This window comes from Pleurodeles waltl, chromosome 12 (genome assembly GCF_031143425.1).
Source record: "Pleurodeles waltl isolate 20211129_DDA chromosome 12, aPleWal1.hap1.20221129, whole genome shotgun sequence".
Taxonomy (NCBI): Eukaryota; Metazoa; Chordata; class Amphibia; order Caudata; family Salamandridae; genus Pleurodeles; species Pleurodeles waltl.
In genome coordinates this window covers 91,408,505-91,428,344 of record NC_090451.1, presented here as the reverse complement: position 1 = coordinate 91,428,344, position 19,840 = coordinate 91,408,505, and the positions used below count along the sequence as shown (strand labels likewise).

The 19,840-nt window shown below is 49.3% G+C and overlaps 1 protein-coding gene across 1 annotated transcript in view; it reads right to left on the bottom strand.

Moving 5' to 3' along the window:
• The window catches only part of LOC138267693 (fibrillin-2-like), a 367,800-nt gene that overhangs the window by 285,677 nt on the left and 62,283 nt on the right, over positions 1–19,840 (bottom strand). The gene's annotated exons all lie outside the window — the stretch shown is intronic.

The following is a 19,840-nucleotide window of genomic DNA, read 5'->3' as shown; positions in this document are numbered from 1 at the left end:
CCATGCAATATGGCACATGTCCTGCCTTTCTACATACATGGCACCCTGCCCATAGGGCTAGCTAGGGCGTACTTTAGGGGTGACTTACATGTAGTAAAAGGGGAGTTCTGGGCCTGGCAAGTAAATTTAGATGCCAGGTCCCTGTGGCAGAAAACTGCGCACACAGGCCCTGCGCTAGCAGGCCTGAGACAGGTTTGAAAGTCTACTTCAGTGGGTGGCGCAAGCAGCGCTGCAGGCCCACTAGTAGTATTTAATTTACAGGCCCTGGGTATAGAGATACCACTGTACAAGGGACTTATAGGTAAATTAAATATGCCAACTAGGTATAAGCCAATCATACCAACTTTAGATGGGAGAGCACCTGCACTTTAGCACTGGTCAGCAGTGATAAAGTGCTCAGAGTCCTAGAGCCAACAGCGAAAGGTCAGAAAAACCAGGAGGAAGGAGGCAAAAAGACTAGGGATGACCATGCGTATGGCCAAAAGTCCAACAATGACAATATGCCAAAGTATCTCAGAGTGTACCCTCAGTGAGAGGATAGGAAATATACACAAGATATATATACACAATACCAAAATATGCAGTAATAGTCTTAGAAAACAGTGCAAACAATGTATAGTTACAATAGGATGCAATGGGGACACATAGGGATAGGGGCAACACAAACCATATACTCCAAAAGTGGAATGCGAACCACGAATGGACCCCAAACCTATGTGACCTTGTAGAGGGTCGCTGGGACTATTAGAAAATAGTGAGGGTTAGAAAAATAGCCCACCCCAAGACCCTGAAAAGTGAGTGCAAAGTGCACTAAAGTTCCCCCAAGGACAAAGAAGTCGTGATAGAGGAATACTGCAGGAAAGACACAAACCAACAATGCAACAACGATGGATTTCCAGTCGAGGGTACCTGTGGAACAAGGGGACCAAGTCCAAAAGTCACAAGCAAGTCGGAGATGGGCAGATGCCCAGGAAATGCCAGCTGTGGGTGCAAAGAAGCTTCTACTGGACAGAAGAAGCTAAGGTTTCTGCAGGAACGACAAGGGCTAGAGACTTCCCCTTTGGAGGACGGATCCCTCACGCCGTGGAGAGTCGTGCAGAAGTGTTTTCCTGCCGAAAGAACGCCAACAAGCCTTGCTAGCTGCAAATCGTGCGGTAAGCGTTTTTGGATGGTGCTGTGGGCCAGGAGGGACCAGGATGTCGCAAATTGCGTCAGGAGAGAGAGGGGACGTCGAGCAAGACAAGGAGCCCTCTCAGCAGCAGGTAGCACCCGGAGAAGTGCCAGAAACAGGCACTATGAGGATGCGTGAAACGGTGCTCACCCGAAGTCGCACAAAGAAGTCCCACGTCGCCGGAAACAACTTAGGAGGTCGTGCAATGCAGGTTAGAGTGCCATGGACCCAGGCTGGACTGTGCACAAAGGATTTCCGCCGGAAGTGCACGGAGGCCGGAGTAGCTGCAAAAGTCGCAGTTCCCAGCAATGCAGTCTGGCGTGGGGAGGCAAGGACTTACCTCCACCAAACTTGGACTGAAGAGTCACTGGACTGTGGAAGTCACTTGGACAGAGTTGCTGGATTCGAGGGACCTCGCTCGTCGTGCTGAGAGGAGACCCAAGGGACCGGTAATGCAGCTTTTTGGTGCCTGCGGTTGCAGGGGGAAGATTCCGTCGACCCACGGGAGATTTCTTCGGAGCTTCTAGTGCAGAGAGGAGGCAGACTACCCCCACAGCATGCACCACCAGGAAAACAGTCGAGAAGGCGGCAGGATCAGCGTTACAGAGTTGCAGTAGTCGTCTTTGCTACTATGTTGCAGTTTTGCAGGCTTCCAGCGCGGTCAGCAGTCGATTCCTTGGCAGAAGGTGAAGAGAGAAATGCAGAGGAACTCGGATGAGCTCTTGCATTCGTTATCTAAGGAATCCCAAGAGACAGAGACCCTAAATAGCCAGAAAAGAGGGTTTGGCTACCTAGGAGAGAGGATAGGCTAGCAACACCTGAAGGAGCCTATCAGGAGGAGTCTCTGACGTCACCTGGTGGCACTGGCCACTCAGAGCAGTCCAGTGTGCCAGCAGCACCTCTGTTTCCAAGATGGCAGAGGTCTGGAGCACACTGGAGGAGCTCTGGGCACCTCCCAGGGGAGGTACAGGTCAGGGGAGTGGTCACTCCCCTTTCCTTTGTCCAGTTTCGCGCCAGAGCAGGGCTAAGGGGTCCCTGAACCGGTGTAGACTGGCTTATGCAGAAATGGGCACCAAAAGTGCCCATGAAAGCATTTCCAGAGGCTGGGCCAGGGTGCCCACACACTAAGTAACTTAGCACCCAACCTTTTCTAGGTAAAGGTTAGACATATAGGTGACTTATAAGTTACTTAAGTGCAGTGTAAAATGGCTGTGGAATAACGTGGACGTAATTTCACTCAGGCTGCAGTGGCAGGCCTGTGTAAGAATTGTCAGAGCTCCCTATGGGTGGCAAAAGAAATGCTGCAGCCCATAGGGATCTCCTGGAACCCCAATACCCTGGGTACCTCAGTACCATATACTAGGGAATTATAAGGGTGTTCCAGTAAGCCAATGTAAATTGGTGAAATTGGTCACTAGCCTGTTAGTGACAATTTGAAAGAAATGAGAGAGCATAACCACTGAGGTTCTGATTAGCAGAGCCTCAGTGAGACAGTTAGTCACTACACAGGTAACACATTCAGGCACACTTATGAGCACTGGGGCCCTGGGTGACAGGGTCCCAGTGACACATACAACTAAAACAACATATATACAGTGAAAAATGGGGGTAACATGCCAGGCAAGATGGTACTTTCCTACACAACCCCCCCCCAAAACGAAGGACAATAAGACTAGCCATGACCTGATGAGTCTTCATTGTCTAAGTGGAAATATCTGGAGAGTCCATCTGCATTGGAGTGGCTACTCCCAGGTCTATGTTCCACTGTATAGTCCATTCCCTGTAGGGATATGGACCACCTCAATAATTTAGGATTTACACCTTTCATTTGTTTTAGCCAAAGTAGAGGTTTGTGGTCTGTCTGAACAATGAAGTGAGTGCCAAACAGGTATGGCCTCAACTTCTTCAGAGCCCAGACCACAGTAAAGGCCTCCCTCTCTATGGCAGACCAACGCTTTTCTCTAGGGGTCAACCTCCTACTAATAAAAGCTACAGGTTGATCCTGGCCCTCAGAATTAAGTTGTGATAGGACTGCCCCTACTCCTAATTCAGATGCATCAGTTTGGACATAGAATTTTTTAGAGTAACAAGGGCTTTTCAGGACATGTGCAGAGCACATGGCCTGCTTCAGCTCCTCAAAAGCTTTCTGACAGTTTGCTGTTCATAATACCTTTTTAGGCATTTTTTTGGATGTGAGGTCATTAAGAGGGGCTGCAATGGAGCCATAGTTCTTAATGAACCTCCTGTAATACCCAGTGAGGCCTAGGAAGGCTCTCACCTGAGTCTGAGTGGTAGGGGGAACCCAATCAATAATTGTTTGGATTTTCCCCTGCAGTGGTGCAATCTGTTCCCCACCAACAAGGTGTCCCAGATAAACCACCTTACCCTGCCCTATCTGGCACTTTGAAGCCTTGATAGTGAGGCCTGCCTTTTGCAGGGCCTCCAAAACTTTCCATAGGTGGACCAGGTGATCATCCCAGCTGGAGTTAAAGACAGCTATATCGTCCAAATATGCTGCACTGAAAGCCTCCAGCCCTTGCAGGACTGTGTTCACCAACCTTTGAAAAGTGGCAGGTGCATTTTTCAATCCAAAAGGCATTACTGTAAATTGGTAATGGCCTCCAATGGTTGAAAATGCAGTTTTAGGTTTAGCATCTTCTGATAATTTGATCTGCCAATACCCTGCAGTCAAATCAAAAGTGCTTAGATACTTGGCAGATGCCAGTGTATCTATGAGCTCATCTGCCCTGGGTATAGGGTGAGCATCAGTTTTGGTTACCTGGTTGAGACCTCTGTAGTCTACACAAAACCGCATTTCCTTCTTTCCATCTTTGGAATGGGGTTTTGGTACAAGTACCACAGGAGAAGCCCATGGACTTTCAGAGTGCTCAACCACTCCCAGTTCTAGCATTTTCTGCACCTCTTGCTTTATGCAGTCCCTGACATGGTCAGGCTGCCTATAGATCTTACTTTTGACAGGTAAACTGTCTCCAGTATCTATAGTGTGCTCACACCAAGAAGTGGTACCTGGCACAGTAGAGAAGAGTTCAGAAAACTGACCCAGGAGATTTATGCAATGGTCTTTCTGCTCAGCAGTAAGACAATCAGCCAAAACTACACCTTCCACAAGAACATCTTGTTCTGTGGAAGAGAAGAGATCAGGTAGAGGATCACTGTCTTCTTCCTGTCCCTCATCAGTTGCCATGAGCAGGGTGAGATCAGCCCTGTCATAGTAGGGATTCAGGCGGTTGACATGGAGCACCCTAAGGGGACTCCTGGCAGTGCCTAAGTCAACTAAATAGGTGACTTCACCCTTTTTCTCAACAATTGTGTGGGGTCCACTCCATTTATCTTGGAGTGCTCTTGGGGCCACAGGCTCCAAGACCCACACTTTCTGCCCTGGTTTGTACTGAACCAAAACAGCCTTCTGATCATGCCATTGCTTCTGGAGCTCTTGGCTGGCCTGAAGGTTTTTACTGGCCTTTTTCATATACTCAGCCATCCTTGATCTGAGGCCAAGTACATAATCCACAATATCTTGCTTTGGAGCTTTTAAAGGTTGTTCCCAACCCTCCTTGACAAGTGTTAGTGGACCCCTAACAGGGTGACCAAAGAGGAGTTCAAAGGGGCTGAAGCCCACTCCTTTCTGGGGTACCTCCCTGTAGGCAAAAAGGAGGCATGGTAACAGGATATCCCATCTCCTGCGGAGTTTTTCAGGGAGACCCATAATCATGCCTTTGAGAGTTTTGTTAAATCTCTCCACCAGTCCATTTGTTTGTGGATGATAGGGTGTAGTGAACTTGTAAGTCACACCACACTCTTTCCACATGGCCTTTAAGTATGCAGATGTAAAGAAATGGCTCCCTGTTGCAGTTACCCCCCACTTTTTGCCTGATACTGATGCTGACTTGACTAAGAAGAGTGCTGGGACCCTGCTAACCAGGCCCCAGCACCAGTGTTCCTTCACCTAAAAAGTACCATTGTATCCACAATTGGCACACCCTGGCATTCAGATAAGTCCCTTGTAACTGGTACTTCTAGTACCAAGGGCCCTGATGCCAAGGAAGGTCTCTAAGGGCTGTAGCATGTATTATGCCACCCTAGAGACCCCTCACTCAGCACAGACACACTGCTTACAAGCCTGTGTGTGCTGGTGAGAACAAAATGAGTAAGTCGACATGGCACTCCCCTCAGGGTGCCATGCCAGCCTCTCACTGCCTATGCAGTATAGGTAAGACACCCCTCTAGCAGGCCTTACAGCCCTAAGGCAGGGTGCACTATACCATAGGTGAGGGTACCAGTGCATGAGCACTGTGCCCCTACAGTGTCTAAGCAAAACCTTAGACATTGTAAGTACAGGGTAGCCATAAGAGTATATGGTCTGGGAGTCTGTTTTACACGAACTCCACAGCACCATAATGGCTACACTGAAAACTGGGAAGTTTGGTATCAAACTTCTCAGCACAATAAATGCACACTGATGCCAGTGTACATTTTATTGTAAAATACACCCCAGAGGGCACCTTAGAGGTGCCCCCTGAAACTTAACCGACTATCTGTGTAGGCTGACTAGTTTTAGCAGCCTGCCGCAAACCGAGACATGTTGCTGGCCCCATGGGGAGAGTGCCTTTGTCACTCTGAGGCCAGTAACAAAGCCTGCACTGGGTGGAGATGCTAACACCTCCCCCAGGCAGGAATTGTCACACCTGGCGGTGAGCCTCAAAGGCTCACCTCCTTTGTGCCAACCCAGCAGGACACTCCAGCTAGTGGAGTTGCCCGCCCCCTCCGGCCAGGCCCCACTTTTGGCGGCAAGGCCGGAGAAAATAATGAGAAAAACAAGGAGGAGTCACTGGCCAGTCAGGACCGCCCCTAAGGTGTCCTGAGCTGAGGTGACTCTAACTTTTAGAAATCCTCCATCTTGCAGATGGAGGATTCCCCCAATAGGGTTAGGATTGTGACCCCCTCCCCTTGGGAGGAGGCACAAAGAGGGTGTACCCACCCTCAGGGCTAGTAGCCATTGGCTACTAACCCCCCAGACCTAAACACGCCCTTAAATTTAGTATTTAAAGGCTACCCTGAACCCTAGAAAATTAGATTCCTGCAACTACAAGAAGAAGGACTGCCCAGCTGAAAACCCCTGCAGCGGAAGACCAGAAGACGACAACTGCCTTGGCTCCAGAAACTCACCGGCCTGTCTCCTGCCTTCCAAAGATCCTGCTCCAGCGACGCCTTCCAAAGGGACCAGCGACCTCGACATCCTCTGAGGACTGCCCCTGCTTCGAAAAGACAAGAAACTCCCGAGGACAGCGGACCTGCTCCAAGAAAAGCTGCAACTTTGTTTCCAGCAACTTTAAAGAACCCTGCAAGCTCCCCGCAAGAAGCGTGAGACTTGCAACACTGCACCCGGCGACCCCGACTCGGCTGGTGGCGATCCAACACCTCAGGAGGGACCCCAGGACTACTCTGATACTGTGAGTACCAAAACCTGTCCCCCCTGAGCCCCCACAGCGCCGCCTGCAGAGGGAATCCCGAGGCTTCCCCTGACCGCGACTCTTTGAACCTAAAGTCCCGACACCTGGGAGAGACCCTGCACCCGCAGCCCCCAGGACCTGAAGGACCGGACTTTCACTGGAGGAGCGACCCCCAGGAGTCCCTCTCCCTTGACCAAGTGGAGGTTTCCCCGAGGAACCCCCCCCTTGCCTGCCTGCAGCGCTAAAGAGATCCCGAGATCTCTCATAGACTAACATTGAAAACCCGACGCTTGTTTCTACACTGCACCCGGCCGCCCCCGCGCTGCTGAGGGTGAAATTTCTGTGTGGACTTGTGTCCCCCCCGGTGCCCTACAAAACCCCTCTGGTCTGCCCTCCGAAGACGCGGGTACTTACCTGCAAGCAGACCGGAACCGGGGCACCCCCTTCTCTCCATTCTAGCCTATGTGTTTTGGGCCCCACTTTGAACTCTGCACCTGACCGGCCCTGAGCTGCTGGTGTGGTGACTTTGGGGTTGCTCTGAACCCCCAACGGTGGGCTACCTTGGACCAAGAACTGAACCCTGTAAGTGTCTTACTTACCTGGTAAAACTAACAAAAACTTACCTCCCCCAGGAACTGTGAAAATTGCACTAAGTGGCCACTTTTAAAACAGCTATTTGTCAATAACTTGTAAAGTATACATGCAATTTTTATGATTTGAAGTTCCTAAAGTACTTACCTGCAATACCTTTCGAATGAGATATTACATGTAGAATTTGAACCTGTGGTTCTTAAAATAAACTAAGAAAATATATTTTTCTATATAAAAACCTATTGGCTGGATTTGTCTCTGAGTGTGTGTACCTCATTTATTGTCTATGTGTATGTACAACAAATGCTTAACACTACTCCTTGGATAAGCCTACTGCTCGACCACACTACCACAAAATAGAGCATTAGTATTATCTATTTTTACCACTATTTTACCTCTAAGGGGAACCCTTGGACTCTGTGCATGCTATTCCTTACTTTGAAATAGCACATACAGAGCCAACTTCCTACATTGGTGGATCAGCGGTGGGGTACAAGACTTTGCATTTGCTGGACTACTCAGCCAATACCTGATCACACGACAAATTCCAAAATTGTCATTAGAAATTGATTTTTGCAATTTGAAAAGTTTTCTAAATTCTTAAAAGACCTGCTAGGGCCTTGTGTTAGATCCTGTTTAGCATTTCTTTTAGAGTTTAAAAGTTTGTAAAAGTTTGAATTAGATTCTAGAACCAGTTGTAGATTCTTAAAAAGTATTCCAACTTTTAGAAGCAAAATGTCTAGCACAGATGTGACTGTGGTGGAACTCGACACCACACCTTACCTCCATCTTAAGATGAGGGAGCTAAGGTCACTCTGTAAAATAAAGAAAATAACAATGGGCCCCAAACCTACCAAAATACAGCTCCAGGAGCTTTTGGCAGAGTTTGAAAAGGCCAACCCCTCTGAGGGTAGCAACTCAGAGGAAGAGGATAGTGACTTGGAGGAAAATTCCCCCCTACCAGTCCTATCTAGGGAGAACAGGGTCCCTCAAACCCTGACTCCAAAAATAATAGTCAGAGATGCTGGTTCCCTCACAGGAGAGACCAACACCTCTGAAATCACTGAGGATAACTCCAGTGAAGATGACCCCCTGTTAGCCAGGATGGTCAAAAGATTGGCTTTGGAAAAGCAGCTCCTAGCCATAGAAAGGGAAAGAAAAGAGATGGGCCTAGGTCCCATCAATGGTGGCAGCAACTTAAATAGGGTCAGAGATTCTCCTGACATCCTAAAAATCCCCAAAGGGATTGTAACAAAATATGAAGATGGTGATGACATCACCAAATGGTTCACAGCTTTTGAGAGGGCTTGTGTAACCAGAAAAGTGAACAGATCTCACTGGGGTGCTCTCCTTTGGGAAATGTTCACTGGAAAGTGTAGGGATAGACTCCTCACACTCTCTGGAAAAGATGCAGAATCTTATGACCTCATGAAGGGTACCCTGATTGAGGGCTTTGGATTCTCCACTGAGGAGTATAGAATTAGATTCAGGGGGGCTCAAAAATCCTCGAGCCAGACCTGGGTTGATTTTGTAGACTACTCAGTAAAAACACTGGATGGTTGGTTAACTGGAAATGAAGTGTGTGACTATGTTGGGCTTTATAATTTGTTTATGAAAGAACACATTTTAAGTAACTGCTTCAATGAAAAGTTGCATCAGTATCTGGTAGACCTAGGTCCAATTTCTCCCCAAGAATTGGGAAAGAAGGCAGACCACTGGGTCAAGACTAGGGTAACCAAAACTTCCACTGGGGGTGACCAAAAGAAAGGGGTTACAAAAACTCCCCAGGAGAAAGTGGGTGACACTAGAGACAAAGAAAAAGAGTCCTCTGTAGGCCCCCAAAAACCAGAACAGGTGGGTGGGCCCCAAGACACAACCCAAAACAAAGGTGGGTACCAGGGTAAGAACTGGGATGCCACTAAGGCATGGTGCCACAACTGTAAACAGTCTGGGCACCACACCAAGGACACTTCTTGTCCCAAAAACAAACCACAGAACAAAATTCCAGGGGTAACCAGTGTAGCCATGGGAGATGACTCCTCAGATGAGGAGGTCTTCCTAGCCTTCAACTGGAAACAGGGCCCAACAGGTGACTTGGAGATTCCAGAGGGAAGTAGACACTTCCACCACCTACTGGTGAATGGAATCCCAACCACTGCCCTGAGAGACACTTGTGCCAGTCACACTATTGTGCATGACAGGCTGGTGCTCTCAAACCAGTACATCCCAGGTGAGACTGCCAGGGTAAGAGTTAGCCTAGACAGGGTCACTAAGAGGCCTGTGGCTTTAGTGCCCATAGAAGTGGGTGGCACTCTTAGCTGGAGAAGGGTAGTAGTCAGTACAGACCTCCCCCTTGATTGTCTCCTTGGAAATGACTACCCAGAGGTTAGTCAGAGCTCAAGAGAGGAACTGGTCCAGTGCCAGTCCTCTCCCAACGATTCTGGAAGTCCTGCCTCTGCAGTAAATGCAAGCAGGCCCCAGAAAAAGAAGAAAAGAAAACAGAGTAGGAGGGGTGGACAACCTTTAGCCAAGGTTACAGCAAGCCAAGGAGATTCTGCTCCAGTAGGGGAGAACTCCAAAAATGGCCCTGATAAAGTCCAACCTGACCCACAAGAAGTCCTGGCTAGTCAGGCAACTGTTAAACCTGAGTGGGTGGCTCCTCAGCTAACAGAAGAACGAGTGGAAGAAGGGTGTTTACTACAAGATGTGGTAACCCCCCACTCCAATACAGCAGACAGGCAACCTGAACCCAAAGAAGCCTGTAACTTAGCCCCTTCCCTTTTAGGTGAAGAGCTAAAGGTGTGGTTCTGGGCACTGACAGCTGTCAGTGGCCTCTGCTGGGTGTTAGCCTTTATGGCTGCACTATCCTTAGCATGGTGGTCTGACCCCATGCCAAATAGCAAGTTAGGCCCCCTGACCCTATTGGTCATGGTGGGGTTACTCCAGCTCTGGGTAACCTCTATGGGTAAGCTAGGGGTAACCCTGGCCAAGATAAGATTAGCAGAGGTGGATACCTCTAAACCCAAAATAAAAAGAATGGGTGGAGACATTGAAGAGGCAGACAAGAGGCAATTCAGACTAGGTCCTATCACTGTGGAAGTAGGTCAGTTCCCCAAAGGGAATGACCTGAACAGAAGGATGTAAGGCAGAGTAGGCCCTGCAACTAACCAGCCTATTTCTCCTACTCTTCCTCGCCTGACAGACTAGGAAGACTCTCCCAGCTTGGGCTGAGTCTCCTGGCCTGTAGGCTGGGGGGGGCTTGTGTAAAGAAATGGCTCCCTGTTGCAGTTACCCCCCACTTTTTGCCTGATACTGATGCTGACTTGACTAAGAAGAGTGCTGGGACCCTGCTAACCAGGCCCCAGCACCAGTGTTCCTTCACCTAAAAAGTACCATTGTATCCACAATTGGCACACCCTGGCATTCAGATAAGTCCCTTGTAACTGGTACTTCTAGTACCAAGGGCCCTGATGCCAAGGAAGGTCTCTAAGGGCTGTAGCATGTATTATGCCACCCTAGAGACCCCTCACTCAGCACAGACACACTGCTTACAAGCCTGTGTGTGCTGGTGAGAACAAAATGAGTAAGTCGACATGGCACTCCCCTCAGGGTGCCATGCCAGCCTCTCACTGCCTATGCAGTATAGGTAAGACACCCCTCTAGCAGGCCTTACAGCCCTAAGGCAGGGTGCACTATACCATAGGTGAGGGTACCAGTGCATGAGCACTGTGCCCCTACAGTGTCTAAGCAAAACCTTAGACATTGTAAGTACAGGGTAGCCATAAGAGTATATGGTCTGGGAGTCTGTTTTACACGAACTCCACAGCACCATAATGGCTACACTGAAAACTGGGAAGTTTGGTATCAAACTTCTCAGCACAATAAATGCACACTGATGCCAGTGTACATTTTATTGTAAAATACACCCCAGAGGGCACCTTAGAGGTGCCCCCTGAAACTTAACCGACTATCTGTGTAGGCTGACTAGTTTTAGCAGCCTGCCGCAAACCGAGACATGTTGCTGGCCCCATGGGGAGAGTGCCTTTGTCACTCTGAGGCCAGTAACAAAGCCTGCACTGGGTGGAGATGCTAACACCTCCCCCAGGCAGGAATTGTCACACCTGGCGGTGAGCCTCAAAGGCTCACCTCCTTTGTGCCAACCCAGCAGGACACTCCAGCTAGTGGAGTTGCCCGCCCCCTCCGGCCAGGCCCCACTTTTGGCGGCAAGGCCGGAGAAAATAATGAGAAAAACAAGGAGGAGTCACTGGCCAGTCAGGACCGCCCCTAAGGTGTCCTGAGCTGAGGTGACTCTAACTTTTAGAAATCCTCCATCTTGCAGATGGAGGATTCCCCCAATAGGGTTAGGATTGTGACCCCCTCCCCTTGGGAGGAGGCACAAAGAGGGTGTACCCACCCTCAGGGCTAGTAGCCATTGGCTACTAACCCCCCAGACCTAAACACGCCCTTAAATTTAGTATTTAAAGGCTACCCTGAACCCTAGAAAATTAGATTCCTGCAACTACAAGAAGAAGGACTGCCCAGCTGAAAACCCCTGCAGCGGAAGACCAGAAGACGACAACTGCCTTGGCTCCAGAAACTCACCGGCCTGTCTCCTGCCTTCCAAAGATCCTGCTCCAGCGACGCCTTCCAAAGGGACCAGCGACCTCGACATCCTCTGAGGACTGCCCCTGCTTCGAAAAGACAAGAAACTCCCGAGGACAGCGGACCTGCTCCAAGAAAAGCTGCAACTTTGTTTCCAGCAACTTTAAAGAACCCTGCAAGCTCCCCGCAAGAAGCGTGAGACTTGCAACACTGCACCCGGCGACCCCGACTCGGCTGGTGGCGATCCAACACCTCAGGAGGGACCCCAGGACTACTCTGATACTGTGAGTACCAAAACCTGTCCCCCCTGAGCCCCCACAGCGCCGCCTGCAGAGGGAATCCCGAGGCTTCCCCTGACCGCGACTCTTTGAACCTAAAGTCCCGACACCTGGGAGAGACCCTGCACCCGCAGCCCCCAGGACCTGAAGGACCGGACTTTCACTGGAGGAGCGACCCCCAGGAGTCCCTCTCCCTTGACCAAGTGGAGGTTTCCCCGAGGAACCCCCCCCTTGCCTGCCTGCAGCGCTAAAGAGATCCCGAGATCTCTCATAGACTAACATTGAAAACCCGACGCTTGTTTCTACACTGCACCCGGCCGCCCCCGTGCTGCTGAGGGTGAAATTTCTGTGTGGACTTGTGTCCCCCCCGGTGCCCTACAAAACCCCTCTGGTCTGCCCTCCGAAGACGCGGGTACTTACCTGCAAGCAGACCGGAACCGGGGCACCCCCTTCTCTCCATTCTAGCCTATGTGTTTTGGGCCCCACTTTGAACTCTGCACCTGACCGGCCCTGAGCTGCTGGTGTGGTGACTTTGAGGTTGCTCTGAACCCCCAACGGTGGGCTACCTTGGACCAAGAACTGAACCCTGTAAGTGTCTTACTTACCTGGTAAAACTAACAAAAACTTACCTCCCCCAGGAACTGTGAAAATTGCACTAAGTGGCCACTTTTAAAACAGCTATTTGTCAATAACTTGTAAAGTATACATGCAATTTTTATGATTTGAAGTTCCTAAAGTACTTACCTGCAATACCTTTCGAATGAGATATTACATGTAGAATTTGAACCTGTGGTTCTTAAAATAAACTAAGAAAAGATATTTTTCTATATAAAAACCTATTGGCTGGATTTGTCTCTGAGTGTGTGTACCTCATTTATTGTCTATGTGTATGTACAACAAATGCTTAACACTACTCCTTGGATAAGCCTACTGCTCGACCACACTACCACAAAATAGAGCATTAGTATTATCTATTTTTACCACTATTTTACCTCTAAGGGGAACCCTTGGACTCTGTGCATGCTATTCCTTACTTTGAAATAGCACATACAGAGCCAACTTCCTACAGCAGACATGAAATTGCTTCCCCTGTCTGATACTACTTCCTTTCGGAAGCCCACCCTAGAAAATATTCCCAGGAGGGCCTTTGCCACTGCAGGTGCTGTAGTGGTCCTTAAAGGAATAGCTTCAGGATATCTTGTGGCATGGTCCACTACCACCAAGATAAACCTATTGCCTGAAGCAGTAGGAGGGTCAAGGGGGCCAACTATGTCAACCCCTACCCTTTCAAAGGGAACCCCAACCACAGGCAGTGGGATAAGGGGTGCCTTTGGAGTGCCACCTGTCTTGCCACTGGCTTGACAGGTTTCACAGGACTTACAAAATTCTTTTGTGTCCTCTGACATTCTAGGCCAATGAAACAAGGGAACAAGCCTGTCCCAAGTTTTCATTTGCCCCAAATGTCCAGCTAAGGGAATGTCGTGGGCTAGAGTTAGGAGGAACTTTCTGTACTCCTGAGGAATCACCAATCTCCTGGCAGCTCCAGGTTTTGGATCCCTTGCTTCAGTGTACGAGAGGTTGTCCTCCCAGTAAACTCTGTGAGAGTCACTGACATCCCCATTTGCTTGTTTGATAGCTTGCTGCCTTAGACCCTCTAGTGTGGGACAGGTCTGCTGTGCCACACTCAGCTCCTCCCTGGCAGGCCCCCCTTCACCCAAAAGCTCAGCAGAGTCTGCTTCCAGCTCCTCTGGTGTAGGTTCTGCACAGGGTGGAAATTCTTCTTCCTCAGAAGAAGAATCCACTGTAGAGGGAGGGATAGTAGGTAGTTGTAAAGAAATGGCTCCCTGTTGCAGTAACCCCCCACTTTTTGCCTGATACTGATGCTGACTTGACTGAGAAGTGTGCTGGGACCCTGCTAACCAGGCCCCAGCACCAGTATTCTTTCACCTAAAATGTACCATTGTTTCCACAATTGGCACAACCCTGGCACCTAGGCAAGTCCCTTGTAACTGGTACCCCTGGTACCAAGGGCCCTGATGCCAGGGAAGGTCTCTAAGGGCTGCAGCATGTCTTATGCCACCCTAGGGACCCCTCACTCAGCACAGACACACTGCTTGCCAGCTTGTGTGTGCTGGTGGGGAGAAAATGACTAAGTCGACATGGCACTCCCCTCAGGGTGCCATGCCAACCTCCCACTGCCTGTGGCATAGGTAAGTCACCCCTCTAGTAGGCCTTACAGCCCTAAGGCAGGGTGCACTATACCACAGGTGAGGGCATATGTGCATGAGCACTATGCCCCTACAGTGTCTAAGCAAAACCTTAGACATTGTAAGTGCAGGGTAGCCATAAGAGTATATGGGCTGGGAGTCTGTCAAAAACGAACTCCACAGCTCCATAATGGCTACACTGAATACTGGGAAGTTTAGTATCAAACTTCTCAGAATAATAAACCCACACTGATGCCAGTGTTGGATTTATTAAAAAATGCACACAGAGGGCATTTTAGAGATACCCCCTGTATTTTACCCAATTGTTCAGTGCAGGACTGACTGGTCTGTGCCAGCCTGCTGCTGAGAGACGAGTTTCTGACCACATGCGGTGAGAGCCTTTGTGCTCTCTGAGGACAGAAACAAAGCCTGCTCTGGGTGGAGGTGCTTCACACCTCCCCCCTGCAGGAACTGTAACACCTAGCAGTGAGCTTCAAAGGCTCAAGCTTTGTGTTACAATGCCCCAGGGCACTCCAGCTAGTGGAGATGCCCGCCCCCTGGACACAGCCCCCACTTTTGGCGGCAAGTCCAGGAGGAGATAATGAGAAAAACAAGGAGGAGTCACTGGCCAGTCAGGACAGCCCCTAAGGTGTCCTGAGCTGAGGTGACTCTGACTTTTAGAAATCCTCCATCTTGCAGATGGAGGATTCCCCCAATAGGGATAGGAATGTGACCCCCTCCCCTTGGGAGGAGGCACAAAGAGGGTGTACCCACCCTCAGGGCTAGTAGCCATTGGCTACTAACCCCCCAGACCTAAACACGCCCTTAAATTTAGTATTTAAGGGCTCCCCTGAACCTAAGAATTCAGATTCCTGCAACTAACAAGAAGAAGAGGACTGCTGAGCTGAAAGACCCCTGCAGAGGAAGAAAAGAAGACACCAACTGCTTTGGCCCCAGACTTACCGGCCTGTCTCCTGCCTTCCAAAGAAACCTGCTCCAGCGACGCTTCCCAAGGGACCAGCGACCTCTGAATCCTCAGAGGACTGCCCTGCTTCAAGAAAGACAAGAAACTCCCGAGGACAGCGGCACTGCTCCAAAAGAACTGCAACTTTGTTTCAAAGGAGCAGATTTAAAGACCCCTGCAACTCCCCGCAAGAAGCGTGAGACTTGCAACACTGCACCCGGCGACCCCGACTCGACTGGTGGAGAACCAACACCTCAGGGAGGACCCTCCGGCGACTCAGAGACCGTGAGTAACCAAAGTTGTCCCCCCTGAGCCCCGACAGCGACGCCTGCAGAGGGAATCCCGAGGCTCCCCCTGACTGCGACTGCCTGAACTCCATTTCCGACGGCTGGAAAAGACCCTGCACCCGCAGCCCCCAGCACCTAAAGGAACGGAACTCCTGTGCAGGAGTGACCCCCAGGAGGCCCTCTCCCTTGCCCAGGTGGTGGCTACCCCGAGGAGCCCCCCCCCCTTGCCTGCCTGCAACGCTGAAGAGATCCCTTGATCTCTCATTGAAAACCATTGTAAACCCGACGCGTGTTTGCACACTGCACCCGGCCGCCCCGCGCCGCTGAGGGTGTACTTTTTGTGCTGACTTGTGTCCCCCCCGGTGCCCTACAAAACCCCCCTGGTCTGCCCTCCGAAGACGCGGGTACTTACCTGCTGGCAGACTGGAACCGGGGCACCCCCTTCTCTCCATTGAAGCCTATGTATTTTGGGCACCTCTTTGACCTCTGCACCTGACCGGCCCTGAGCTGCTGGTGTGGTAACTTTGGGGTTGCTCTGAACCCCCAACGGTGGGCTACCTTGGACCCAAAACTGAGACTTGTAAGTGATTTACTTACCTGCTATATATAACAATACTTTACCTCCCCCAGGAACTGTGAAAATTGCACTGTGTCCACTTTTAAAACAGCTTATTGTGTTTTATGTAAAAAGTATATATGCTACTGTGATTATTCAAAGTTCCTAAAGTACTTACCTGCAATACCTTTCAAATGAGATATTACATGTAGGATTTGAACCTGTGGTTCTTAAAATAAACTAAGAAAATATATTTTTCTATAACAAAACCTATTGGCTGGATTTGTCTCTGAGTGTGTGTTCCTCATTTATTGCCTGTGTGTATGTACAACAAATGCTTAACACTACTCCTTTGATAAGCCTACTGCTCTACCACACTACCACAAAATAGAGCATTAGTATTATCTCTTTTTGCCACTATCTTACCTCTAAGGGGAACCCTTGGACTCTGTGCATACTATTCCTTACTTTGAAATAGTGCATACAGAGCCAACTTCCTACAGTAGTGCTTTACTTCTACTAGCCCTAGCTTTAGGGAGCACTTGGTCCATTCTTCCAGGATCCAAGTCACCCTGTCCTTTTTGCTTTTTGGCCTGAGCCCTTGTCAAAGCAAAAATATGCCCTTGAATGCCCAGCATTGCTGCATGGGCCTCCAACTCCACATCTGAACAAGCTGATGTCTCTAAATCATTTCCAAGTAGACAGTCTACAGGTAAATATGAGGCAACCACAACTTTCTTTGGACCAGTAACCCCCCCCCCCAGTTGAGATTTACAACAGCCATGGGGTGGCTAAGTGTGTTGTTGTGAGCATCGGTTACTTGGTACTGGTGACCAAGTAGGTGTTGTTCAGGGTGGACCAGTTTCTCTATTACCATTGTAACACTGGCACCTGTGTCCCTGTAGGCCTGAACCTCAGCACCATTTATTAGGGGTAGTTGCTTGTACTTATCCATGTTAAGGGGACAAGCAACTAATGTGGCTAAATCAATAGCCCCCTCAGAGACTAACACAGCCTCTGTGGTCTCCCTAACAAGACCAACCCCAACTAAGTTACCAATAGTGAGCCCAGCTACTCCCTTGGATTGGCTATTAGTAGGTTTGCTCCCACCACCACTGCTATTAGTAGGGACACTAGGTGTAGCAGTAGGGGTTGTAGTGGTAGGAGGCTTGGTGCTTTTCTTTGGACAACTGGGATCTGTTGTCCAATGGCCTTTTATTTTACATAAATAGCACCATGGTTTCTTTTCCTTGTTTTGATTAGAAGAGGATTTGGGCCCACCACCCCCACCAGAGTGTTTTTGTGGGCCTGATGAAGACTCATTTTTAGATTTGTCCCCACCCTTGTCAGAAGACTTACCATCCTTCTTCTTGTTGCCATCTTTGTCACCCCCTGTATGAACTTTTCTGTTCACCCTTGTTCTGACCCATTTGTCTGCCTTCTTTCCCAATTCTTGGGGAGAGGTCAGATCAGAGTCCACCAAGTACTGGTGCAACAAATCAGACACACAATTATTAAGAATATGCTCTCTCAGGATCAAGTTATACAGGCTGTCATAATCAGTAACTTTACTGCCATGTAACCACCCCTCCAAGGCCTTCACTGAATGGTGAATTAAATCAACCCAGTCTTGTGAAGACTCCTTTTTGGTCTCTCTGAACTTTATCCTGTATTGTTCAGTGGTTAAGCCATAACCATCCAGGAGTGCATTCTTAAGAACTTTGTAATCATTAGCTTCATTTTCTTTCACAGTAAGGAGCCTATCCCTACCTTTTCCACTAAATGATAGCCATAGGATAGCAGCCCACTGCCTTTGAGGGACATCCTGTACAGCACAGGCCCTCTCAAGTGCAGCAAACCACTTGTTAATGTCATCCCCCTCCTTATAAGGGGGAACTATCTTGTGCAGATTCCTGGAATCATGCTCTTTTGCAGGATGACTATGGGGAATACTGCTGCTGCCACCATGGGTTTCTAAACCCAGTTTCTGTCTCTCCTTCTCTACTTCTAAAGTCTGTCTATCCAAATCCAGCTGTTGCTTTTTGAGCTTCAGTCTGGTTTGTTCCACTCTCAATCTATTGAGCTCCCTTTCTAACAATCTGTCATCAGGGTGGGTGGGAGGGACATGTCTTGAAACAGAAGTATGATGAGAATGGACAGAAGGAGACCTGTCCCTTACAGAGGGCACCCTAACAGCTTGGCTAACAGAAACATCATTTCTACTGTGATGAGAATGAATGCTCTTGCTATGATGTGAGACAACACTATCTGTATGGTGTGACTCAACATCAGTACCAACTATGCTAGACTGTCTAGTAATGGGCAGGCTTGGAAGTTTCTTTCCTGAATCTTTTCCTGGAGGAGTCCCTGGATCAGATTGGGAACCATTAGCTACTTTTTCAACAGATGGGGCACTTTTAGCCTTATCTTGTTCTCTAAGCATGTTTAGTAACAATTCCAAGGAAGGATTCTTCCCTACACTCAAACCTCTTTCTACACAGAGACTCCTTGCTCCTTTCCAGCTAAGGTGGTCATATGCAAGTTTGGACAGATCAACATTTTGGCCTGTGCCAGACATTTTTAGAAAGAGTTAAAGTGATAGAAAAAGGAAAAAAAAAGTTTGTCAGAGCTTTTAGAAAGACAGAGAAAAAAACTTTTAAAACTTTTTAGAACTTTTTAGAAAGTTAGAAGTACTTTTCAGCACTTAGAAAAGAGTGAAAAGAGGAAATGCAAAACTTTTTGGTTATGTGTATATACACTGAACTTGTTTTGTATATTTTTCTCTTATGAAAAGTATAATGACAAGAGTGGTAAGTAGTCTCAAAGCACTTATCCCACCGCTGCACAACCAATGTAGGAGGCTGGACTGGCTTGTAGGGAGTACCAAGGGGTACCTGCACCTTGCACCAGGCCCAGTTATCCCTTATTAGTGTATAGGGTGCCTAGCAGCATAGGCTGATAGATAATGGTAGCTTAGCAAAGCAGCTTAGGCTGAACTAGGAGACGAGTGAAGCTCCTACAGTACCACTTAGGGGGTGATTCTGACCCCGGCGGTCAGAGACCGCCGGGGCCAGGGTCGGCGGGAGCACCGCCGACAGGCCGGCGGTGCCCCGCAGGGCATTCTGACCGAGGCGGTTCGGCCGCGGTCAGATGCGGAAAACCGGCGGTCTCCCGCCGGTTTTCCGCTGCCCATGTGAATCCTCCATGGCGGCGGAGCGCGCTCCGCCGCCATGGGGATTCTGACACCCCCTACCGCCATCCTGTTCCTGGCGGGTCTCCCGCCAGGAACAGGATGGCGGTAGGGGGTGCCGCGGGGCCCCTGGGGGCCCCACTTTGTATTTCAGTGTCTGCTATACAGACACTGAAATACGCGACGGGTGCCACTGCACCCGTCGCACCTTCCCACTCCGCCGGCTCAATTCTAAGCCGGCGTCCTCGTGGGAAGGATGATTTGCCCTGGGCTGGCGGGCGGCCTTTTGGCGGTCGCCCGCCAGCCCAGGGCAAATCCCAAAATACCCTCAGCGGTCTTTCGACCGCGGAGCGGTATTTTGGTGGGGGAAGTCTGGCGGGCGGCCTCCGCCGCTCGCCAGACTTAGAATGACCCCCTTAGTGTCATATGCACAATATCATAAGAAAACACAATACACAGTTATACTAAAAATAAAGGTACTTTATTTTTATGACAATATGCCAAAGTATCTCAGAGTGTACCC